General features: G+C 47.7%; 6 non-coding genes and 2 pseudogenes across 6 annotated transcripts; all 8 read left to right on the plus strand.

Moving 5' to 3' along the window:
* Positions 1–18,072: 18,072 nt before the first annotated feature.
* Positions 18,073–18,236, plus strand: LOC135013897 (U1 spliceosomal RNA). The gene has a single exon (XR_010212488.1). It is a non-coding gene; the product is annotated as a U1 spliceosomal RNA (small nuclear RNA).
* Positions 18,237–18,388: 152 nt separating this feature from the next.
* Positions 18,389–18,530, plus strand: LOC135013899 (U1 spliceosomal RNA; annotated as a pseudogene).
* A 692-nt stretch (positions 18,531–19,222) lies between these two features.
* On the plus strand, positions 19,223–19,386 carry LOC135013898 (U1 spliceosomal RNA). Its single transcript, XR_010212489.1, has one exon. It is a non-coding gene; the product is annotated as a U1 spliceosomal RNA (small nuclear RNA).
* A 152-nt stretch (positions 19,387–19,538) lies between these two features.
* Positions 19,539–19,701, plus strand: LOC135013904 (U1 spliceosomal RNA). The gene has a single exon (XR_010212492.1). It is a non-coding gene; the product is annotated as a U1 spliceosomal RNA (small nuclear RNA).
* Positions 19,702–20,375: 674 nt separating this feature from the next.
* Positions 20,376–20,539, plus strand: LOC135013906 (U1 spliceosomal RNA). Its single transcript, XR_010212494.1, has one exon. It is a non-coding gene; the product is annotated as a U1 spliceosomal RNA (small nuclear RNA).
* A 152-nt stretch (positions 20,540–20,691) lies between these two features.
* On the plus strand, positions 20,692–20,833 carry LOC135013900 (U1 spliceosomal RNA; annotated as a pseudogene).
* A 692-nt stretch (positions 20,834–21,525) lies between these two features.
* Positions 21,526–21,689, plus strand: LOC135013909 (U1 spliceosomal RNA). Its single transcript, XR_010212497.1, has one exon. It is a non-coding gene; the product is annotated as a U1 spliceosomal RNA (small nuclear RNA).
* A 152-nt stretch (positions 21,690–21,841) lies between these two features.
* On the plus strand, positions 21,842–22,004 carry LOC135013905 (U1 spliceosomal RNA). The gene has a single exon (XR_010212493.1). It is a non-coding gene; the product is annotated as a U1 spliceosomal RNA (small nuclear RNA).
* The last annotated feature ends 432 nt before the right edge of the window (positions 22,005–22,436 follow it).

The raw sequence follows: 22,436 nt of genomic DNA on the forward strand, positions 1-22,436 counted from the left end.
AACATATTTGTAGGGATGGTTTTTCACCTATTACTAAATTAAACTTGCTTCATTGGAAAGGCAGCAAGATGCATCCTCATTTCAATATCTACTGAAATAATACAGGTTGACACCAGGAAACATTAACGCCACTGCATCCTTGCTGCTTTCTCATGTGGAAGTCTGTTTAATGTGAAAACAAGGTGATATCTAATTAGCACACAGGTAAGGAATTAAGAAAATCTTTATTTAAGGGTGAAGATGTTTCTCACAAAATCGTTGCCCCAATGCATCATTGAAATTCAAGCTGGAAAGATGATTTTAATATATCACTTGTACATTTTGTATTGCTCTTCTGGTGACAATGTAGTTTGTTTTTGTCAATTACCATTTTAATAATCGGGTAAAGAAAATTAATTGGATTTTTGAAAGAAAACAATACTGTCAATATACTATTAAAACAAATTAAAATGGTAAAAGTTATTGTACTTTAAGTAAAAATAAAAGAGCAAAAATATCAATCCCAGTTTTGGATTACTTTAATTAACAAAAAAAAATGCATATAGCAGAGGATAGTTTCAATCTGCCTACCTCTGGGTTATGGACCCAGCATGCTTCCATTACAGTACTCTGCTGCACATGTAAGTGCAAGAGATCCTGAAGCACTCACTCATCATGGGAAAGTACCAATGTGTTTCTTCATTGGTTGATGGAAGAAACATCTTACAAAAACTCTCCAGATTATTGACTATTTAAAGTTTTTCTAGGAAACGTTCTAGATGAATGCTTATTAGTCTTTGTCAGTATGTACTTTTTGCAAAGTGTCTCTGTGGCGCAATCGGTTAGTGTGTTCAGCTATTAATCAAAAGGTTGGTGGTTCAATCCCACCCAGGGACGTAATTGACCTTGTGATCAGATTTTGGTGATATTTAAGTAGACAAGTCAAAATTTCAAAAACCCCTGTTATGGTGTAGGGTACCTGGCCTTCTCTGATGTAATCAGAGTTAGATTTGATTCAGTGATTTTATAAAAACAGCTAGGAAGCACAATTTAGCAGTGGGTTGCAGAGAAAAAGAAATATGCTGGCAAAAAAATCCAATTGACTGATTAAACAGCTCTTCATTTTCTGGCTTTATTTTTATGCTAACAAATTTGTTCTCTGAAAAGTGTCCACAAAGCCAAGTATCTGATTAACATCTTTGTAGGGATGGTTTTTCACCTATTACTAAATTAAACTTGCTTCATTGGAAAGGCAGCAAGATGCATCCTCATTTCAATATCTACTGAAATAATACAGGTTGACACCAGGAAACATTAACGCCACTGCATCCTTGCTGCTTTCTCATGTGGAAGTCTGTTTAATGTGAAAACAAGGTGATATCTAATTAGCACACAGGTAAGGAATTAAGAAAATCTTTATTTAAGGGTGAAGATGTTTCTCACAAAATCGTTGCCCCAATGCATCATTGAAATTCAAGCTGGAAAGATGATTTTAATATATCACTTGTACATTTTGTATTGCTCTTCTGGTGACAATGTAGTTTGCTTTTGTCAATTACCATTTTAATAATCGGGTAAAGAAAATTAATTGGATTTTTGAAAGAAAACAATACTGTCAATATACTATTAAAACAAATTAAAATGGTAAAAGTTATTGTACTTTAAGTAAAAATAAAAGAGCAAAAATATCAATCCCAGTTTTGGATTACTTTAATTAACAAAAAAAAATGCATATAGCAGAGGATAGTTTCAATCTGCCTACCTCTGGGTTATGGACCCAGCATGCTTCCATTACAGTACTCTGCTGCACATGTAAGTGCAAGAGATCCTGAAGCACTCACTCATCATGGGAAAGTACCAATGTGTTTCTTCATTGGTTGATGGAAGAAACATCATACAAAAACTCTCCACATTATTGACTTTTTAAAATGTTTCTAGGAATCGTTCTAGATGAATGCTTATTAGCCTTTGTCAGTATGTACTTTTGCAAAGTGTCGCTGTGGCGCAATCAGTTAGTGTGTAAGGCTATTAACCAAAAGGTTGGTGGTTCAATCCCACCCAGGGACTTAATTGACCTTGTTATCAGATTTTGGTGATCTTTAAGTAGACAAGTCAAAATTTCAAACCCCCTGTTATGGTGTAGGGTACCTGGCCTTCTCTGATGTAATCAGAGTTAGATTTGATTCAGTGATTTTATAAAAACAGCTAGGAAGCACAATTTAGCAGTGGGTTGCAGAGAAAAAGAAATATGCTGGCAGAAAAATCCAATTGAGTGATTAAACAGCTCTTCATTTTCTGGCTTTATTTTTATGCTAACTAATTTGTTCTCTGAAAAGTGTCCACAAAGCCAAGTATCTGATTAACATATTTGTAGGGATGGTTTTTCACCTATTACTAAATTAAACTTGCTTCATTGGAAAGGCAGCAAGATGCATCCTCATTTCAATATCTACTGAAATAATACAGGTTGACACCAGGAAACATTAACGCCACTGCATCCTTGCTGCTTTCTCATGTGGAAGTCTGTTTAATGTGAAAACAAGGTGATATCTAATTAGCACACAGGTAAGGAATTAAGAAAATCTTTATTTAAGGGTGAAGATGTTTCTCACAAAATCGTTGCCCCAATGCATCATTGAAATTCAAGCTGGAAAGATGATTTTAATATATCACTTGTACATTTTGTATTGCTCTTCTGGTGACAATGTAGTTTGTTTTTGTCAATTACCATTTTAATAATCGGGTAAAGAAAATTAATTGGATTTTTGAAAGAAAACAATACTGTCAATATACTATTAAAACAAATTAAAATGGTAAAAGTTATTGTACTTTAAGTAAAAATAAAAGAGCAAAAATATCAATCCCAGTTTTGGATTACTTTAATTAACAAAAAAAAATGCATATAGCAGAGGATAGTTTCAATCTGCCTACCTCTGGGTTATGGACCCAGCATGCTTCCATTACAGTACTCTGCTGCACATGTAAGTGCAAGAGATCCTGAAGCACTCACTCATCATGGGAAAGTACCAATGTGTTTCTTCATTGGTTGATGGAAGAAACATCATACAAAAACTCTCCACATTATTGACTTTTTAAAATGTTTCTAGGAATCGTTCTAGATGAATGCTTATTAGCCTTTGTCAGTATGTACTTTTGCAAAGTGTCACTGTGGCGCAATCAGTTAGTGTGTAAGGCTATTAACCAAAAGGTTGGTGGTTCAATCCCACCCAGGGACTTAATTGACATTGTTATCAGATTTTGGTGATCTTTAAGTAGACAAGTCAAAATTTCAAACCCCCTGTTATGGTGTAGGGTACCTGGCCTTCTCTGATGTAATCAGAGTTAGATTTGATTCAGTGATTTTATAAAAACAGCTAGGAAGCACAATTTAGCAGTGGGTTGCAGAGAAAAAGAAATATGCTGGCAGAAAAATCCAATTGAGTGATTAAACAGCTCTTCATTTTCTGGCTTTATTTTTATGCTAACTAATTTGTTCTCTGAAAAGTGTCCACAAAGCCAAGTATCTGATTAACATATTTGTAGGGATGGTTTTTCACCTATTACTAAATTAAACTTGCTTCATTGGAAAGGCAGCAAGATGCATCCTCATTTCAATATCTACTGAAATAATACAGGTTGACACCAGGAAACATTAACGCCACTGCATCCTTGCTGCTTTCTCATGTGGAAGTCTGTTTAATGTGAAAACAAGGTGATATCTAATTAGCACACAGGTAAGGAATTAAGAAAATCTTTATTTAAGGGTGAAGATGTTTCTCACAAAATCGTTGCCCCAATGCATCATTGAAATTCAAGCTGGAAAGATGATTTTAATATATCACTTGTACATTTTGTATTGCTCTTCTGGTGACAATGTAGTTTGTTTTTGTCAATTACCATTTTAATAATAGGGTAAAGAAAATTAAGTGGATTTTTGAAAGAAAACAATACTGTCAATATACTATTAAAACAAATTAAAATGGTAAAAGTTATTGTACTTTAAGTAAAAATAAAAGCTAAAATATCAATCCCAGTTTTGGATTACTTTAATGAACAAAAAAAAAATGCATATAGCAAAGGATAGTTTCAATCTGCCTACCTCTGGGTTATGGACCCAGCATGCTTCCATTGCAGTACTCTGCTGCACATGTAAGTGCAAGAGATCCTGAAGCACTCACTCATCATGCGAAAGTACCAATGTGTTTCTTCATTGGTTGCTGGAAGAAACATCTTACAAACACTCTCCAGATTATTGACTTTTTAAAGTTTTTCTAGGAAACGTTCTAGATGAATGCTTATTAGTCTTTGTCAGTATATACTTTTTGCAAAGTGTCTCTGTGGCGCAATCGGTTAGTGTGTTCAGCTATTAATCAAAAGGTTGGTGGTTCAATCCCACCCAGGGACGTAATTGACCTTATGATCAGATTTTGGTGATATTTAAGTAGACAAGTCAAAATTGCAAACCCCCTCTTATGGTGTAGGGTACCTGGCCTTCTCTGATGTAATCAGAGTTAGATTTGATTAAGTGATTTTATAAAAAAAACAGCTAGGAAGCACAATTTAGCAGTGGGTTGCAGAGAAAAAGAAAAATGCTGGCAGAAAAATCCAATTGAGTGATTAAACAGCTCTTCATTTTCTGGCTTTATTTTTATGATAACAAATTTGTTCTCTGAAAAGTGTCCACAAAGCCAAGTATCTGATTAACATCTTTGTAGGGATGGTTTTTCACCTATTACTAAATTAAACTTGCTTCATTGGAAAGGCAGCAAGATGCATCCTCATTTCAATGTCTACGGAAATAATACAGGTTGACACCAGGAAACATTAACGCCACTGCATCTTTGCTGTTTTCTCATGTGGAAGTCTGTTTAATGTGAAAACAAGGTGATATCTAATTAGCACACAGGTAAGGAATTAAGAAAATCTTTATTTAAGGGTGAAGATGTTTCTCACAAAATCGTTGCCCCAATGCATCATTGAAATTCAAGCTGGAAAGATGATTTTAATATATCACTTGTACATTTTGTATTGCTCTTCTGGTGACAATGTAGTTTGTTTTTTTGTCAATTACCATTTTAATAATCGGGTAAAGAAAATTAAGTGGATTTTTGAAAGAAAACAATACTGTCAATTATAAGGGCACGGTCGTGCCCTTATATTAAGGCTGAATCGAACAAACGGAATTCTCCCATAGGGAACTTCTGAGATGGGGGCATGGTGTTTGAGGGGCTACACCTCAAAACTGATAGGACGTACTGAGCTGAAATTTGGCATGGACGCGTAGAATCGTCACCCGCTGCTGCAGGCCAAATTTCAGGGCAAAATAATAAAAAATGAGGAATTGGGAGTAAGCTAAAGTTCCAACTGTCAGTTTTTTTCTGCCACTCCCTCTGTGGCTTTTTGACAACGTTTTCCTATAGAGTGAATGAAGATTTTTTTGGGAAGGCATAACTCAGGATAGAGGACGAATTAAGACTTGGGGTTTGTTTTACTAGATAGAGTATGCCCCAGTGTAGTGCCTTTTGGGGTTGTGGTTTTTCAGAAAGTTATAGGGTTTTTTTAATTAAGAGAAATATGCCCCATTATAGAGATAGGGCATTTCAATTTATTGCGCCTGCGCAGTGACCGCCAGCAGGGGGTGTACAGAGAGTAGCTCTGGCAGTTGGGCACGAGGAGACAGAGCGGGAAGGAGTCACGTGGAGCTGCAGGAGGACAGCCAGCGGTTCCCGGCGTGTGAGTTCATTGAGGTCCATGAAGCGGGAGGAGATCGCCGGAGCTGCGTAGCACTGGGTGAGTTCTGTCAGGCAGCCCACCGCTGTGTACCCAGCTTCCACTTCTCCCCCGCGTGTCCGGCCACCCTCCCCTCTCGCCCGCCCGGCCACCCTCCCCTCCCGCCCGCCCGCCCGCCCGCTCGCCCGCTCGCCCGCCCGCTTGCCCGCTGTGTGCCCGGCCGCCCGCCGGACCTTCCCTGGTGGCTGCCTGCGTCTCCTCCCCGCGTCTGTGGTGCGGCTGGCAGTAGGAGGCGTCTCGGGCAGCTGTGTCCGGCCACTCCTCCCTCCTCCTCCTCCCGCTGTGTCCGGCCCTCCCTCCCTGCAGTATGCGGTATTTATCAAGGTCTCTATGGTCACCAGTCACCCCCCCTTCCCCCTCTCGCCCTCCCTGCTGTGTGTCCGTCTCCCCCCCCCTGCTGTGTGTCCGTCGCCCCCCCCCTTGCCCTCCCTGCTGTGTGTCCCCCCCCTCCTCCCTGCAGTGTGTTCCCCCCCGCGCCCTCCCTGCTGTGTGTCCGGCCACCCTCCCCTCCTCCCGCTGTGTCCGGCCACCCTCCCCTCCTCCCGCTGTGTCCGGCCACCCCCCCTCCCGCTGTGTCCGGCCACCCCCCCCCCTCTCGCTGTGTCCGTCCACCCCCTACCTCCCGCTGTGTCCGGCCACCCCCCCCTCCCGCTGTGACCGGCCACCCCCCCACTCCCGCTGTGTCTGGCCACCCCCCCCCCTCCCGCTGTGTCCGGCCACCCTCCCCTCCTCCCGCTGTGTCCGGCCACCCTCCCCTCCTTCCGCTGTGTCCGGCCACCCCCCCCTCCCGCTGTGTCCGGCCACCCCCCCCTCCCGCTGTGTCCGTCCACCCCCCCCTCCCGCTGTGTCCGGCCACCCCCCCCCCTCCCGCTGTGTCCGGCCACCCCCCACTCCTCCCGCTGTGTCCGGCCACCCCCCCTCCTCCCGCTGTGTCCGGCCACCCCCCCTCCTCCCGCTGTGTCCGTCCACCCCCCCTCCTCCTCTCTGCTGTGTGTCCGTTCTCCCCCCGCCCTCCCTGCTGTGTGTCCGTCCCCCCCCGCCCTCCCTGCAGCGCCTGACACACGCACACGCAGCGCCTGACACACACGCACACATGCAGCACCTGACACACACACACAGACGCAGCACCTGACACTCACACGGACCTGACACACACGCACACACTCACACGCAGCGCCTGACACACACAGACACGCAGCGCCTGACACACACAGACACGCAGCGCCTGACACACACACACTCACGCACCTGACACACACACTCACGCACCTGACACACACACACACACACTCACGCACCTGACACACACACACTCACGCACCTGACACACGCACACTCACGCACCTGACACACGCACACGGCACGCAGCACCTGACACACACACAGCACCTGACACACACACACACACGCAGCACCTGACACACAGACATGCAGCGCCTGACACACACACGCAGACACGCAGCACCTGACACACACACGCAGACACGCAGCACCTGACACACACACACACACGCAGCACCTGACACACACACGCAGACATGCAGCACCTGACACACACACGCAGACACGCAGCACCTGACACACACACGCAGACACGCAGCACCTGACACAGACACGCAGCACCTGACACACACACACATACGCAGCACCTGACACACACACACAGCACCTGACACACACACACGCAGCACCTGACACAGACATGCAGCGCCTGACACACACACGCAGACATGCAGCACCTGACACACACATGCAGCACCTGACAGACACACACACACACACACACATGCAGCACCTGACACACCCACACACACAGACATGCAGCACCTGACACACCCACACACACACGCAGCACCTGACACACATACATACATGTGGCATTTAACGCACACACGCACAGCACCTGACACACAATCATATACACTCAGAGCACCTAACACACACATACACTCGCAGCACCTCACACACACTCGTATACACACGCAGCACCTGCCACTCACACATATATACACATGTAGCACCTGCCACTCCCACATACATGAACAGCACCTAACACACACATATATACATGCAGCACCTGACACACACATACACGTGCAGCACCTGACAGTCACACACATACAGATGCGACACAAACACATACACGCTCAACACCTGACACCCACGTGGCAGCTGACACATACAAATGCAGCACCTGAGATACACACATATACACGTGCAGCACCTGAGACACACACATACACGTACAGCACCTGACACACACACACATGTATGTACACGCGCGGCTCCAGGCACACACATACGTACGTACACACGCGGAATTTAAAACACACACACACTTACACGTGCGGCACCTGACACACATGTACGAACACGCGTGGCTCCTGACACACACACACGCGTGGCTCCTGACACACACACACACACACACACACACATGTACGAACACGCTCGGCTCCTGACACACACACGTATATACGTATACGCACGGCACCTGACACCTACACGTATGTACGTATACGCACGGCTCCTGACACCCACACGCATGTACACGCGCGGCTCCTGGCACACACACACACACACGTACGTACACGCGCGGCACCTGACACACGCCTGTACGTACACACATGCACAGCACCTGACATACACACATGTAGGTACGCGCCACCTGACACACACACACACACACACACGTACACGCACGACACTTGACACACACGTACGTACACGCACGGCACTGACACGTATGTACGCGCACGGCACCTGACACTCACGTACATACTAGTGATGAGTGGGTTCGGTTCGTCGGAATCCGAACCCCCCGAACTTCACCCATTTTACACGGGTCCGAGGCAGGTTCGAACCTTCCCGCCTTGCTCGGCTAGCCCGAGCGCGCACGAACGTCATCATCCCGCTGTCGGATTCTCGCGAGATTCGGATGTCTGCATTCGTGGAAAGGGATCCCATGTGTAAACATGGGACCCCTTTCAGTCCGTCTGGTCCGGGTGTTCGGTTTGTTGTTTTGCCAAGTACGTGGATTTAATCTGGAACCTGGATCAGGTGAGTATAATTATCTTTTATTTTCAGGTACCCGTGGATTCTACTTGGAGAAGAGGACCGACTGCTTCATGTCAACATAGGTAAGTATGTGTGTGTCGGCAGGTGGGAAATAAAGTTATACTTTCACGGTGTCTGTGTCCTGTTTTTATTTGGGTATTTTTCCCCCAGTAGAACTACAGGTACCAGCGGGCCCGTTTTTCTCCTGCATGCTGGTACTTGTGGTTCTCCAAGTACCAGCTTGCGGGGGAGGCTTGCTGGGACTTGTAGTACTACTAGAAAAAACAATATTCTTTAAATTTTCTCAAGGCTATCAGCCTCCCATCCGCAGCCCTTGGATGGGGGGGACAGCCTCGGGCTTCACCCCTGGCCCTTAGGTGGCTGGGGGGGGGGACCCCTTGATTGAAGGGGTCCCCACTCCCCCAGGGTACCCCGGCCAGGGGTGACTAGTTGGATATTTAATGCCACGGCCGCAGGGCACTGTATAAAAGTGACCCCCGGCTGTGGCATTATCTGTCCAGCTAGTGGAGCCCGATGCTGGTGTAAAAAATACGGGGGACCCCTACTCTTTTTGTCCCCCGTATTTTTTGCACCAGCACCAGGCGCAGAGCCCGGTGCTGGTTTTAAAAATACGGGGGATCCCCTGTCCGTTTTTCCCCCGGATTTTTAGAACCAGGACCGGCTCGAAGAGCCCGAGGCTGGTTATGCTTTGGAGGGGGGACCCACGCAATTTTTTTTTCGGGTTTTTCACATTCCATTTAAAAAATAAATAATATTTTAAAAAATATATAAATAATACTTGTGCCTCCAAAAAAGACAAACCAAGTACCTAATCCCTTCTAATATAAATAGATATGCTATAACCAAAAAAAAAAAAACTGCATAAAAAAAAACATGTTTTTAAAAAAATTTTATTAGATTCCGCCAGCAAAGTGTGGCGGATTGAAAATGACGAATTTACTGTTTAAAAGCACTGTTGTCGAATTTACAAACTTCAATTGAATATACTTTTGTCGAATTGCCGCATTTGTACCATTGCAGAAAAGTCGAATTTGTCAAATGTCGAATTTTAAAGTCGAATTTTGAAAGCCTGTAAGAATAGGCTCCGTCCCCTTCTACCCCTGTACCTTGCTCTCTCCTGTCTGTGCTCTCTCCCGTCTGTAGGACTAGGCCCCGCCCCCTTCTTACCCTCCTGTGACTGCTCTCTCCTGACAAGTGGACCAGGCCTGCCCCCTACACGCTGCTGGTGTCTTCATTGTTACTTGGTCTGGAGCTCCGTTGGGGAGAGAACTCACGTGAGCTCATTAAGAATGAGGAACTGGGATGTTTTAATTTTATTGTGAGTAGTGTAGTGTGGTGATGTAGTATGTTGTATGGGGGGTATAGTGTAATTATGAAGTGCAGCATATGGGAGGGCTGTAGCATAGTGATGTAGTGTGGCATATGGGGGGTGGTAGCGCATAGGCGTGCGTACAGGGGGTGCCTGGTGCGCACAGGCACTCCCTAATGTCCAGCACCGCTGCACGCCACGCTTGAGTAGCACAGTGATCGCTGAGTGTGTGATCGGTGGAGCCTAGCCTGCAGCTCATTTCCGTACCTCCCACCACCGCTGCACCCGACCCCCCTCTGCCTGCTGCTAATACTATGCTGAGTGCATTCGTCGGCGGCCTCACTGGGGGGACTGGCGTCACCTTGCAATGTGACGTGGTGATGTCCGCCCATGCTCTCCTCCCGCCCACCTGTGCTTTCCTCCTGCTGCGGTCTCTCAGTCCTAGTGTGCCGCGGCCGCCACACCACTGGCAGTGTTCCTCTAGGAGGGACTGGGAGCTGCTGGCAGACACATTCTGCTGAGACTTACTTGTCAGTGCGGGTTCCGGACGGCAGGCGGCGGGTGGGAGGGCAGACGGGGAGCAGGTGTCACAAGGAGTGTGTGGGTAACTAATTAACAATACTTCCGCTCAACGTGGCACTGCTGGTCCTTCATCTCCCATGTCTCTTCACCAGGTGGCGGGCGGCCCGGAAATTAAGTGATGTGTTGTGCAGCAGTCAGTGTGAAGTGACTGTGAGTAACACTGGTGGTGCTGATGATGCTGCTGCAGAATCTGGAAGCAATTAATTCATAAATATAATGTACTCTATCAGTGTTTCTCTGACGTCCTAGTGGATGCTGGGAACTCCGTAAGGACCATGGGGATTAGCGGCTCCGCAGGATACTGGGCACAAAAGTAAAGCTTTAGGACTACCTGGTGTGCACTGGCTCCTCCCCCTATGACAATCCTCCAAGCCTCAGTTAGATTTTTGTGCCCGGCCGAGAAGGGTGCACACTAGGGGCTCTCCTGAGCTTCTTAGTGAAAGTTTTGTTTTAGGTTTTTTATTTTCAGTGAGACCTGCTGGCAACAGGCTCACTGCATCGAGGGACTAAGGGCAGAAGAAGCGAACTCACCTGCGTGCAGAGTGGATTGGGCTTCTTAGGCTACTGGACACCATTAGCTCCAGAGGGACCGAACACAGGCCCAGCCTCGGAGCTCGGTCCCAGAGCCGCGCCGCCGGCCCCCTTACAGAGCCAGAAGCAAGAAGAGGTCCGGAAAATCGGCGGCAGAAGACATCCTGTCTTCACCAAGGTAGCGCACAGCACTGCAGCTGTGCGCCATTGCTCCTCAGCACACTTCACACTTCGGTCACTGAGGGTGCAGGGCGCTAGGGGGGGGCGCCCTGAGCAGCAATAGAAACACCTTGGCTGGCGAAAATACATCACATATAGCCCCCAGGGCTATATGGATGAATTTTAACCCCTGGCAGATTCCACAGAAAAACGTGAGAAAAGGCCGCCGAGAAGGGGGCGGAGCCTATCTCCTCAGCACACTGGCGCCATTTTCTCTCACAGCGCCGTTGGAGGGAAACTCCCTGGCTCTCCCCTGCAGTTACTACACTACAGAAAGGGGTTAAAAAAGAGAGGGGGGCACTAATTAGGCGTAGTATAACAATACAGCAGCTATAAGGGGAAAAACACTTATATAAGGTTATCCCTGTATATATATATATATATAGCGCTCTGGTGTGTGCTGGCATACTCTCCCTCTGTCTCCCCAAAGGGCTAGTGGGGTCCTGTCCTCTATCAGAGCATTCCCTGTGTGTGTGCTGTGTGTCGGTACGATTGTGTCGACATGTATGAGGAGGAAAATGGTGTGGAGGCGGAGCAATTGCCTGTAATGGAGTTGTCACCCCCTAGGGAGTCGACACCTGAGTGGCTGAGCTTATGGAAGGAATTACGTGACAGTGTCAGCTCTTTACAAAAGATTGATGACATGAGACAGCCGGCTACTCAGCCTGTGCCTGTCCAGGTGTCTCAAAAGCCATCAGGGGCTCTAAAACGCCCGTTACCGCAGATGGCAGATACAGACGCCGACACGGATACTGATTCCAGTGTCGACGATTAAGAGACGAATGTGACTTCCAGTAGGGCCACACGTTACATGATTGAGGCTATGGAAAATGTTTTTACACATTTCTGATAATACCAGTACCACTAAAAAGGGTATTATGTTGGGTGAGAAAAAACTGCCTGTAGTTTTTCCTGCATCTGAGGAATTAAATGAAGTGTGTGATGATGCGTGGGTTTCCCCTGATAAAAACTGTTAATTCCTAAAAAGTTATTAGCATCATACCCCTTCCCGCCAGAGGATAGGGCACATTGGGAAACACCCCCTAGGGTGAATAAAGCGCTCACACGCTTGTCTAAACAGGTGGCACTACCGTCCCCGGATATGGCCGCCCTTAAGGAACCTGCTGACAGAAAGCAGTAAAATATCCTAAAATGTATATACACTCACACGGGTGTGATACTGCGACCAGCAATCGCCTCAGCCTGGATGTGCAGTGCTGGGGTGGCTTGGTCGGATTCCCTGACTGACAATATTGATACCCTAGATAGGGACAGTATATTACTGACTATAGAGCATTTAAAAGATGCTTTCTATATATGCGTTGTGCACAGAGGGATATTTGCCGACTGGCATCAAGAGTAAGTGCGCTGTCCATTTCTGCCAGAAGAGGGTTATGGACAAGACAGTGGTCAGGTGATGCTGATTCCAAAAGGCATATGGAAGTATCGCCTTATAAAAGGGAGGAGTTATTTGGGGTAGGTCTAACAGACCTGGTGGCCACGGCAACGGCTGGGAAATCCACATTTTTACCCCAGGTAGCCTCTCAACATAAGAAGACGCCGTATTATCAGGCGCAGTCCTTTGGGCCCCATAAGGGCAAGCGGGCAAAAGGCTCCTCATTTCTGCCCCGTGGCAGAGGGAGAGGAAAAAGGCTGCAGCAAACAGCCAGTTCCCAGGAACAGAAACGGTGGGGGCCCGTCTCATAAATTTCAGCGTGCAGTGGGCTCACTCACAGGTGGACCCCTGGATCCTTCAGGTGGTATCTCAGGGGTACAAATTGGAATTTGAGACGTCTCCCCTTCGCCGTTTTCCTAAAGTCTGCTTTACCGACGTCTCCCTCCGATAGGGAGGCGGTATGGGAAGCCATTCACAAGCTGTATTCCCAGCAGGTGATAATCAAGGTACCCCTCCTACAACAGGGAAAGGGGTATTATTCCACGCTGTTTGTGGTACCGAAGCCGGACGGCTCGGTGAGACCTAATTTAAATCTGAAATCCTTGAACACTTACATACAAAGGTTCAAATTCAAGATGGAGTCACTCAGAGCGGTGATGGCAAACCGGGAAGAAGGGGATTATATGGTGTCTCTGGACATCAAGGATGCTTATCTCCATGTCCCAAATTACCCTTCTCACCAAGGGTACCTCAGGTTTGTGGTACAGAACTGTCACTATCAGTTTCAGACGCTGCCGTTTGGTTTGTCCACGGCACCCCGGGTCTTTACCAAAGTAATGGCCGAAATGATGATACTCCTTCGAAGGAAGGGAGTTTTAATTATCCCTTACTTGGACGATCTCCGGATAAGGGCAAGATCCAGGGAACAGTTGGTAGTCGGGGTAGCACTATCTCAAGTAGTGTTGCGGCAGCACGGTTGGATTCTTAATATTCCAAAATCGCAGCTGATTCCGACGACACGTCTTCTATTCCTAAGGATGATCCTGGACACAGTCCAGAAAATAAGAATTTACTTACCGATAATTCTATTTCTCATAGTCCGTAGTGGATGCTGGGGACTCCGAAAGGACCATGGGGAATAGCGGCTCCGCAGGAGACTGGGCACAAAGTAAAAGCTTTAGGACTAGCTGGTGTGCACTGGCTCCTCCCCCTATGACCCTCCTCCAAGCCTCAGTTAGGATACTGTGCCCGGACGAGCGTACACAATAAGGAAGGATTTTGAATCCCGGGTAAGACTCATACCAGCCACACCAATCACACCGTACAACTTGTGATCTGAACCCAGTTAACAGCATGATAACAGAAGGAGCCTCTGAAAAGATGGCTCACAACAACAATAACCCGATTTTTGTAACAATAACTATGTACAAGTAATGCAGACAATCCGCACTTGGGATGGGCGCCCAGCATCCACTACAGACTATGAGAAATAGAATTATCGGTAAGTAAATTCTTATTTTCTCTAACGTCCTAGTGGATGCTGGGGACTCCGAAAGGACCATGGGGATTATACCAAAGCTCCCAACCGGGTGGGAGAGTGCGGATGACTCTGCAGCACCGAATGAGAGAACTCCAGGTCCTCCTTAGCCAGGGTATCAAATTTGTAGAATTTAGCAAACATGTTTTCCCCTGACCAAGTAGCTGCTCGGCAAAGTTGTAAAGCCGAGACCCCTCGGGCAGCCGCCCAAGATGAGCCCACTTTCCGTGTGGAATGGGCTTTTACAGATTTTGGCTGTGGCAGGCCTGCCACAGAATGTGCAAGCTGAATTGTACTACAAATCCAACGAGCAATCGTCTGCTTAGAAGCAGGAGCACCCAGCTTGCTGGGTGCATACAGGATAAACAGCGAATCAGATTTTCTGACTCCAGCCGTCCTGGAAACATATATTTTCAGGGCCCTGACTACGTCCAGCAACTTGGAATCCTCCAAGTCCCTAGTAGCCGCAGGCACCACATATGAAAAATTAGGTAAGGGCTTTTATAGGATAAAGCCGCCAATTCTGAGACACGATGTACAGAGAGCCAACGTAAAAAATAACAATGTTTATTAATAAAACATATAAAAAGATTAATTGTCAAATAACCGGTGAAAAATATATATAAATATATATAAGAACATTCTACCTTTGAGAAAGTCACGTGAACGTGACGAAACGCGTCAGGACCCGCCCCTATCCACACTCAGCTCAGGTGAAATCTTCCAGGTGTTCCTTGGTCCCCGCTGCACCCTCCTTCTACAGCATCCGACATCAGCGGCTTCAGCGCACACGCCACCACGACCGGGTTGTGAGAGAGACGATCCATTCCTTTCCGCTGCACAGCGTATATGGGCATTGCAGGACATTGAAGCCGAGGACGCTCGGCTCTTACCAGCCCATTTTGGAAAGGTATTGAATATCAATTTCAACTGAGGGACTTTTTTATTCATTAGGATCCTACCAACACACCTGGTATTTATCAACTATCTAACAAGTGAATCACGGAACTTTTCACCCCAATAAGCTGAGTCATTACAATATACCACTAGTTCACGTCTAGTGACTGTTCTTATATATATTTGTATATATTTTTCACCGGTTATTTGACAATTAATCTTTTTATATGTTTTATTAATAAACATTGTTATTTTTTACGTTGGCTCTCTGTACATCATGTTTCGTTCCTGATATTCAGCGCAGCCGTTTGTTCTTTTTCTATGCTATCACCACAATACTACACATAGTATTCCGGCAAGCGCAGACTATCAGGAACATAAAGTTGTGATTATTTAATTCTATGAAACACGTATTGGTTTTCACTTTTTATTTTGATGATTAGGCACTCGTTTGTTGCAGTTTTTTGTTTTGGTCAATTCTGAGACACGCCTGGCTGAAGCCAGGGCTAACAGCATTACCACTTTCCATGTGAGATATTTTAAGTCCACAGTGGTGAGTGGTTCAAACCAATGTGATTTTAGGAATCCCAAAACTACATTGAGATCCCAAGGTGCCACTGGAGGCACAAAAGGAGGCTGTATATGCAGTACTCCCTTGACAAACGTCTGAACTTCAGGAACAGAAGCCAGTTCTTTTTGGAAGAATATTGACAGGGCCGAAATTTGAACCTTAATGGACCCTAATTTGAAGCCCATAGACAGTCCTGTTTGCAGGAAATGCGGGAAACGACCCAGTTGAAATTCCTCTGTAGGGGCCTTCCTGGCCTCGCACCACGCAACATATTTACGCCAAATACGGTGATAATGTTGTATGGTTACATCCTTCCTGGCTTTGATCAGGGTAGGGATGACTTCATCCGGAATGCCTTTTTCCTTCAGGATCCGGCGTTCAACCGCCATGCCGTCAAACGCAGCCGCGGTAAGTCTTGGAACAGACATGGTCCCTGCTGGAGCAGGTCCTTTCTTAGAGGTAGAGGCCACGGGTCTTCCGTGAGCATCTCTTGAATTTCCGGGTACCAAGTCCTTCTTGGCCAATCCGGAGCCACGAGTATAGTCTTTACTCCTCTCCTTCTTATGATTCTCAGTACTTTTGGTATGAGAGGAAGAGGAGGGAACACATACACTGACTGGTACACCCACGGTGTTACCAGAGAGTCCACAGCTATTGCCTGAGGGTCCCTTGACCTGGCGCAATATCTGTCCAGTTTTTTGTTGAGGCGGGACGCCATCATGTCCACCCTTTGGTTTTTCCCAACGGTTCACAATCATGTGGAAGACTTCTGGGTGAAGTCCCCACTCCCCCGGGTGAAGATCGTGTCTGCTGAGGAAGTCTGCTTCCCAGTTGTCCACTCCCGGAATGAACACTGCTGACAGTGCTATCACATGATTCTCCGCCCAGCGAAGAATCCTTGCCACTTCCATCATTGCCCTCCTGCTTCTTGTGCCGCCCTGTCTGTTTACGTGGGCGACTGCCGTGATGTTGTCCGACTGGATCAACACCGGCTGACCCTGAAGCAGAGGTCTTGCCTGACTTAGGGCATTGTAAATGGCCCTTAGTTCCAGGATATTTATGTGAAGTGACGTTTCCATGCTTGACCACAAGCCCTGGAAATTTCTTCCCTGTGTGACTGCTCCCCAGCCTCTCAGGCTGGCATCCGTGGTCACCAGGACCCAATCCTGAATGCCGAATCTGCGGCCCTCTAGGAGATGAGCACTCTGTAACCACCACAGGAGAGACACCCTTGTCCTTGGAGACAGGGTTATCCGCTGATGCATTTGAAGATGCGATCCGGACCATTTGTCCAGCAGATCCCACTGAAAAGTTCTTGCGTGGAATCTGCCGAATGGAATCGCTTCGTAAGAAGCCACCATCTTTCCCAGGACCATTGTGCATTGATGTACTGACACTTGGCCTGGTCTTAGGAGGTTCCTGACTATGTCGGATAACTCCTTGGCTTTCTCCTCCGGGAGAAACACCTTTTTCTGTACTGTGTCCAGAATCATCCCTAGGAACAGCAGACGTGTCGTCGGAATCAGCTGCGATTTTGGAATATTTAGAATCCATCCGTGCTGTCGTAGTACTACTTGAGATAGTGCTACTCCGACCTCTAACTGTTCTCTGGACCTTGCCTGCTTACTTTGTGCCTTCCAATGCACAATGCAAACTACAGGTAGTGCTGCAGGGCCCACACCCTTTTACTTGCCGTACAGAGCAGCTCTGGAGCTGTTACAGTGCCCAGCTGCTGCAAGAAATCAGCTTGAATGCTTCAGGGGCTGGGGCATAGCCAACATGAGCCCCACACCGAAGGAGGGTGGAGGTGTTTAATGCGAACTAGGGGTCATCCAAGCGCCGCAAAAGGCCGCCATGCCCTGCACGCCCCTTTTCTCTTTTCATATGCAGACGAGGGTTGAAGCCAACTTTGACCCACTGCTTGGATGACATCACCGTATGCAAATCCATCTGCTGCAGGCCTTCCCCCAGGAATGCTTGCACTAGTTGTTGCATTTGGTTTGTTGTTTGGGGGTGCTTCATTATTAGGCAGCCTTCTGCCCTCCCATGTTCATCTGAAAATTTGTGTTCTCCCTGCAGTTGTTGTCCCCAGATGAGAGTTCCCTTGTGCTGCCTCAGTTGAATCTCCTTTACTTGACAGAGATGTGCCTGAGCAGCGGCCCTCCCCAGCCCTATCCCAAATCATACTTATTTTGCATAGGAGATACCATGGTCATGAAGATTGTTCTCCCAGGGTGAGGTTCATTCATTGCATTCTGGGTATGCTGACCCCTGTGATTTCCCCAAATGTGGGAAACTCGACTGCATTATTTGTGGTAGTGGGGGACTGTGTTTGTGCTTTCCTCTGGTCAGCTCTGGTAAAAGTCAGATTTATTTGTCTCAGATCTTCCTCTAGCCTTGTTCTTCTTTCGAGAGTTCCCTTGTGCTGCCTCAGTTGGATCTCCTTCACTTGACAGGGGGGTACCCGAGCAGCGACCCTCCCCAGCTCTAGCCCAACTTCTACTTACCTGGCAGGTGAGATACTATGATCATGTAGGTGCTTCTCCCAGGGCAAGGCTCACCCATTGCACTCTGGGTGTGCTGCTCCTGCGATTTCCCCAAATGTGGGAAACTTGACTGCATAATTTGTGTTTCCCCTGGTCGGCTCTCATATAATTCAGATCTCTTTGTCTCAGGTCTCTCTCCAGCCTAGTTTGCTGTCTGTTTCAACTTCTCTTTTCTTGAGCCGCTCCCTTCTATGCCCTTGCGCACTATCCTGACTTCTCCCGTCTGCTTACTTTGTGCCTTCCAATGCACAATGCAAACTACAGGTAGTGCTGCAGGGCCCACACCCTTTTACTTGCCGTTCAGAGCAGCTCTGGAGCTGTTACAGTGCCCAGCTGCTGCAAGAAATCAGCTTGAATGCTTCAGGGGCTGGGGCATAGCCAACATGAGCCCCACACCGAAGGAGGGTGGAGGTGTTTAATGCGAACTAGGGGTCATCCAAGCGCCGCAAAAGGCCGCCATGCCCTGCACGCCCCTTTTCTCTTTTCATATGCAGACGAGGGTTGAAGCCAACTTTGACCCACTGCTTGGATGACATCACCATATGCAAATCCATCTGCTGCTGGCCTTCCCCCAGGAATGCTTGTACTAGTTGTTGCATTTGGTTTGTTGTTTGGGGGTGCTTCAGTATTAGGCAGCCTTCTGCCCTCCCATGTTTATCTGGAAATATGTGTTCTCCCTGCAGTTGTTGTCCCCAGATGAGAGTTCCCTTGTGCTGCCTCAGTTGAATCTCCTTTACTTGACAGAGATGTGCCTGAGCAGCGGCCCTCCCCAGCCCTATCCCAAATCATACTTATTTTGCATAGGCGATACCATGGTCATGAAGATTGTTCTCCCAGGGTGAGGTTCATTCATTGCATTCTGGGTATGCTGACCCCTGTGATTTCCCCAAATGTGGGAAACACGACTGCATTATTTGTGGTAGTGGGGAACTGTGTTTGTGCTTTCCTCTGGACAGCTCTGGTAAAAGTCAGATTTATTTGTCTCAGATCTTCCTCTAGCCTTGTTCTTCTTTCGAGAGTTCCCTTGTGCTGCCTCAGTTGGATCTCTTTCACTTGACAGGGGGGTGCCAGAGCAGCGACCCTCCCCAGCTCTAGCCCAACTCCTACTTACCTGCCAGGTGAGATACTTTGATCATGAAGGTGCTTCTCCCAGGGCAAGGCTCACCCATTGCACTCTGGGTGTGGTGCCCCTGCGATTTCCCCAAATGTGGGAAGCTTGACTGCATAATTTGTGTTTCCCCTGGTCAGCTCTCGTATAATTCAGATCTCTTTGTCTCAGGTCTCTCTCCAGCCTAGTTTGCTGTCTGTTTCCACTTCTTTTTTCATGAGCCCCTCCCTTTTATACCCTTGTGCACTATCCTGACTTCTCCTCCTGTCTGCTTACTTTGTGCCTTCCAATGCACAATGCAAACTACAGGTAGTGCTGCAGGGCCCACACCCTTTTACTTGCCGTACAGAGCAGCTCTGGAGCTGTTACAGTGCCCAGCTGCTGCAAGAAATCAGCTTGAATGCTTCAGGGGCTGGGGCATAGCCAACATGAGCCCCACACCGAAGGAGGGTGGAGGTGTTTAATGCGAACTAGGGGTCATCCAAGCGCCGCAAAAGGCCGCCATGCCCTGCACGCCCCTTTTCTCTTTTCATATGCAGACGAGGGTTGAAGCCAACTTTGACCCACTGCTTGGATGACATCACCGTATGCAAATCCATCTGCTGCAGGCCTTCCCCCAGGAATGCTTGCACTAGTTGTTGCATTTGGTTTGTTGTTTGGGGGTGCTTCATTATTAGGCAGCCTTCTGCCCTCCCATGTTCATCTGAAAATTTGTGTTCTCCCTGCAGTTGTTGTCCCCAGATGAGAGTTCCCTTGTGCTGCCTCAGTTGAATCTCCTTTACTTGACAGAGATGTGCCTGAGCAGCGGCCCTCCCCAGCCCTATCCCAAATCATACTTATTTTGCATAGGAGATACCATGGTCATGAAGATTGTTCTCCCAGGGTGAGGTTCATTCATTGCATTCTGGGTATGCTGACCCCTGTGATTTCCCCAAATGTGGGAAACTCGACTGCATTATTTGTGGTAGTGGGGGACTGTGTTTGTGCTTTCCTCTGGTCAGCTCTGGTAAAAGTCAGATTTATTTGTCTCAGATCTTCCTCTAGCCTTGTTCTTCTTTCGAGAGTTCCCTTGTGCTGCCTCAGTTGGATCTCCTTCACTTGACAGGGGGGTACCCGAGCAGCGACCCTCCCCAGCTCTAGCCCAACTTCTACTTACCTGGCAGGTGAGATACTATGATCATGTAGGTGCTTCTCCCAGGGCAAGGCTCACCCATTGCACTCTGGGTGTGCTGCTCCTGCGATTTCCCCAAATGTGGGAAACTTGACTGCATAATTTGTGTTTCCCCTGGTCGGCTCTCATATAATTCAGATCTCTTTGTCTCAGGTCTCTCTCCAGCCTAGTTTGCTGTCTGTTTCAACTTCTCTTTTCTTGAGCCGCTCCCTTCTATGCCCTTGCGCACTATCCTGACTTCTCCCGTCTGCTTACTTTGTGCCTTCCAATGCACAATGCAAACTACAGGTAGTGCTGCAGGGCCCACACCCTTTTACTTGCCGTTCAGAGCAGCTCTGGAGCTGTTACAGTGCCCAGCTGCTGCAAGAAATCAGCTTGAATGCTTCAGGGGCTGGGGCATAGCCAACATGAGCCCCACACCGAAGGAGGGTGGAGGTGTTTAATGCGAACTAGGGGTCATCCAAGCGCCGCAAAAGGCCGCCATGCCCTGCACGCCCCTTTTCTCTTTTCATATGCAGACGAGGGTTGAAGCCAACTTTGACCCACTGCTTGGATGACATCACCATATGCAAATCCATCTGCTGCTGGCCTTCCCCCAGGAATGCTTGTACTAGTTGTTGCATTTGGTTTGTTGTTTGGGGGTGCTTCAGTATTAGGCAGCCTTCTGCCCTCCCATGTTTATCTGGAAATATGTGTTCTCCCTGCAGTTGTTGTCCCCAGATGAGAGTTCCCTTGTGCTGCCTCAGTTGAATCTCCTTTACTTGACAGAGATGTGCCTGAGCAGCGGCCCTCCCCAGCCCTATCCCAAATCATACTTATTTTGCATAGGCGATACCATGGTCATGAAGATTGTTCTCCCAGGGTGAGGTTCATTCATTGCATTCTGGGTATGCTGACCCCTGTGATTTCCCCAAATGTGGGAAACACGACTGCATTATTTGTGGTAGTGGGGGACTGTGTTTGTGCTTTCCTCTGGACAGCTCTGGTAAAAGTCAGATTTATTTGTCTCAGATCTTCCTCTAGCCTTGTTCTTCTTTCGAGAGTTCCCTTGTGCTGCCTCAGTTGGATCTCTTTCACTTGACAGGGGGGTGCCAGAGCAGCGACCCTCCCCAGCTCTAGCCCAACTCCTACTTACCTGCCAGGTGAGATACTTTGATCATGAAGGTGCTTCTCCCAGGGCAAGGCTCACCCATTGCACTCTGGGTGTGGTGCCCCTGCGATTTCCCCAAATGTGGGAAGCTTGACTGCATAATTTGTGTTTCCCCTGGTCAGCTCTCGTATAATTCAGATCTCTTTGTCTCAGGTCTCTCTCCAGCCTAGTTTGCTGTCTGTTTCCACTTCTTTTTTCATGAGCCCCTCCCTTTTATACCCTTGTGCACTATCCTGACTTCTCCTCCTGTCTGCTTACTTTGTGCCTTCCAATGCACAATGCAAACTACAGGTAGTGCTGCAGGGCCCACACCCTTTTACTTGCCGTACAGAGCAGCTCTGGAGCTGTTACAGTGCCCAGCTGCTGCAAGAAATCAGCTTGAATGCTTCAGGGGCTGGGGCATAGCCAACATGAGCCCCACACCGAAGGAGGGTGGAGGTGTTTAATGTGAACTAGGGGTCATCCAAGTGCCGCAAAAGGCCGCCATGCCCTGCACGCCCCTTTTCTCTTTTCATATGCAGACGAGGGTTGAAGCCAACTTTGACCCACTGCTTGGATGACATCACCGTATG

This window comes from Pseudophryne corroboree, unplaced genomic scaffold, assembly GCF_028390025.1.
Source record: "Pseudophryne corroboree isolate aPseCor3 unplaced genomic scaffold, aPseCor3.hap2 scaffold_2788, whole genome shotgun sequence".
Lineage (NCBI taxonomy): Eukaryota > Metazoa > Chordata > Amphibia > Anura > Myobatrachidae > Pseudophryne > Pseudophryne corroboree.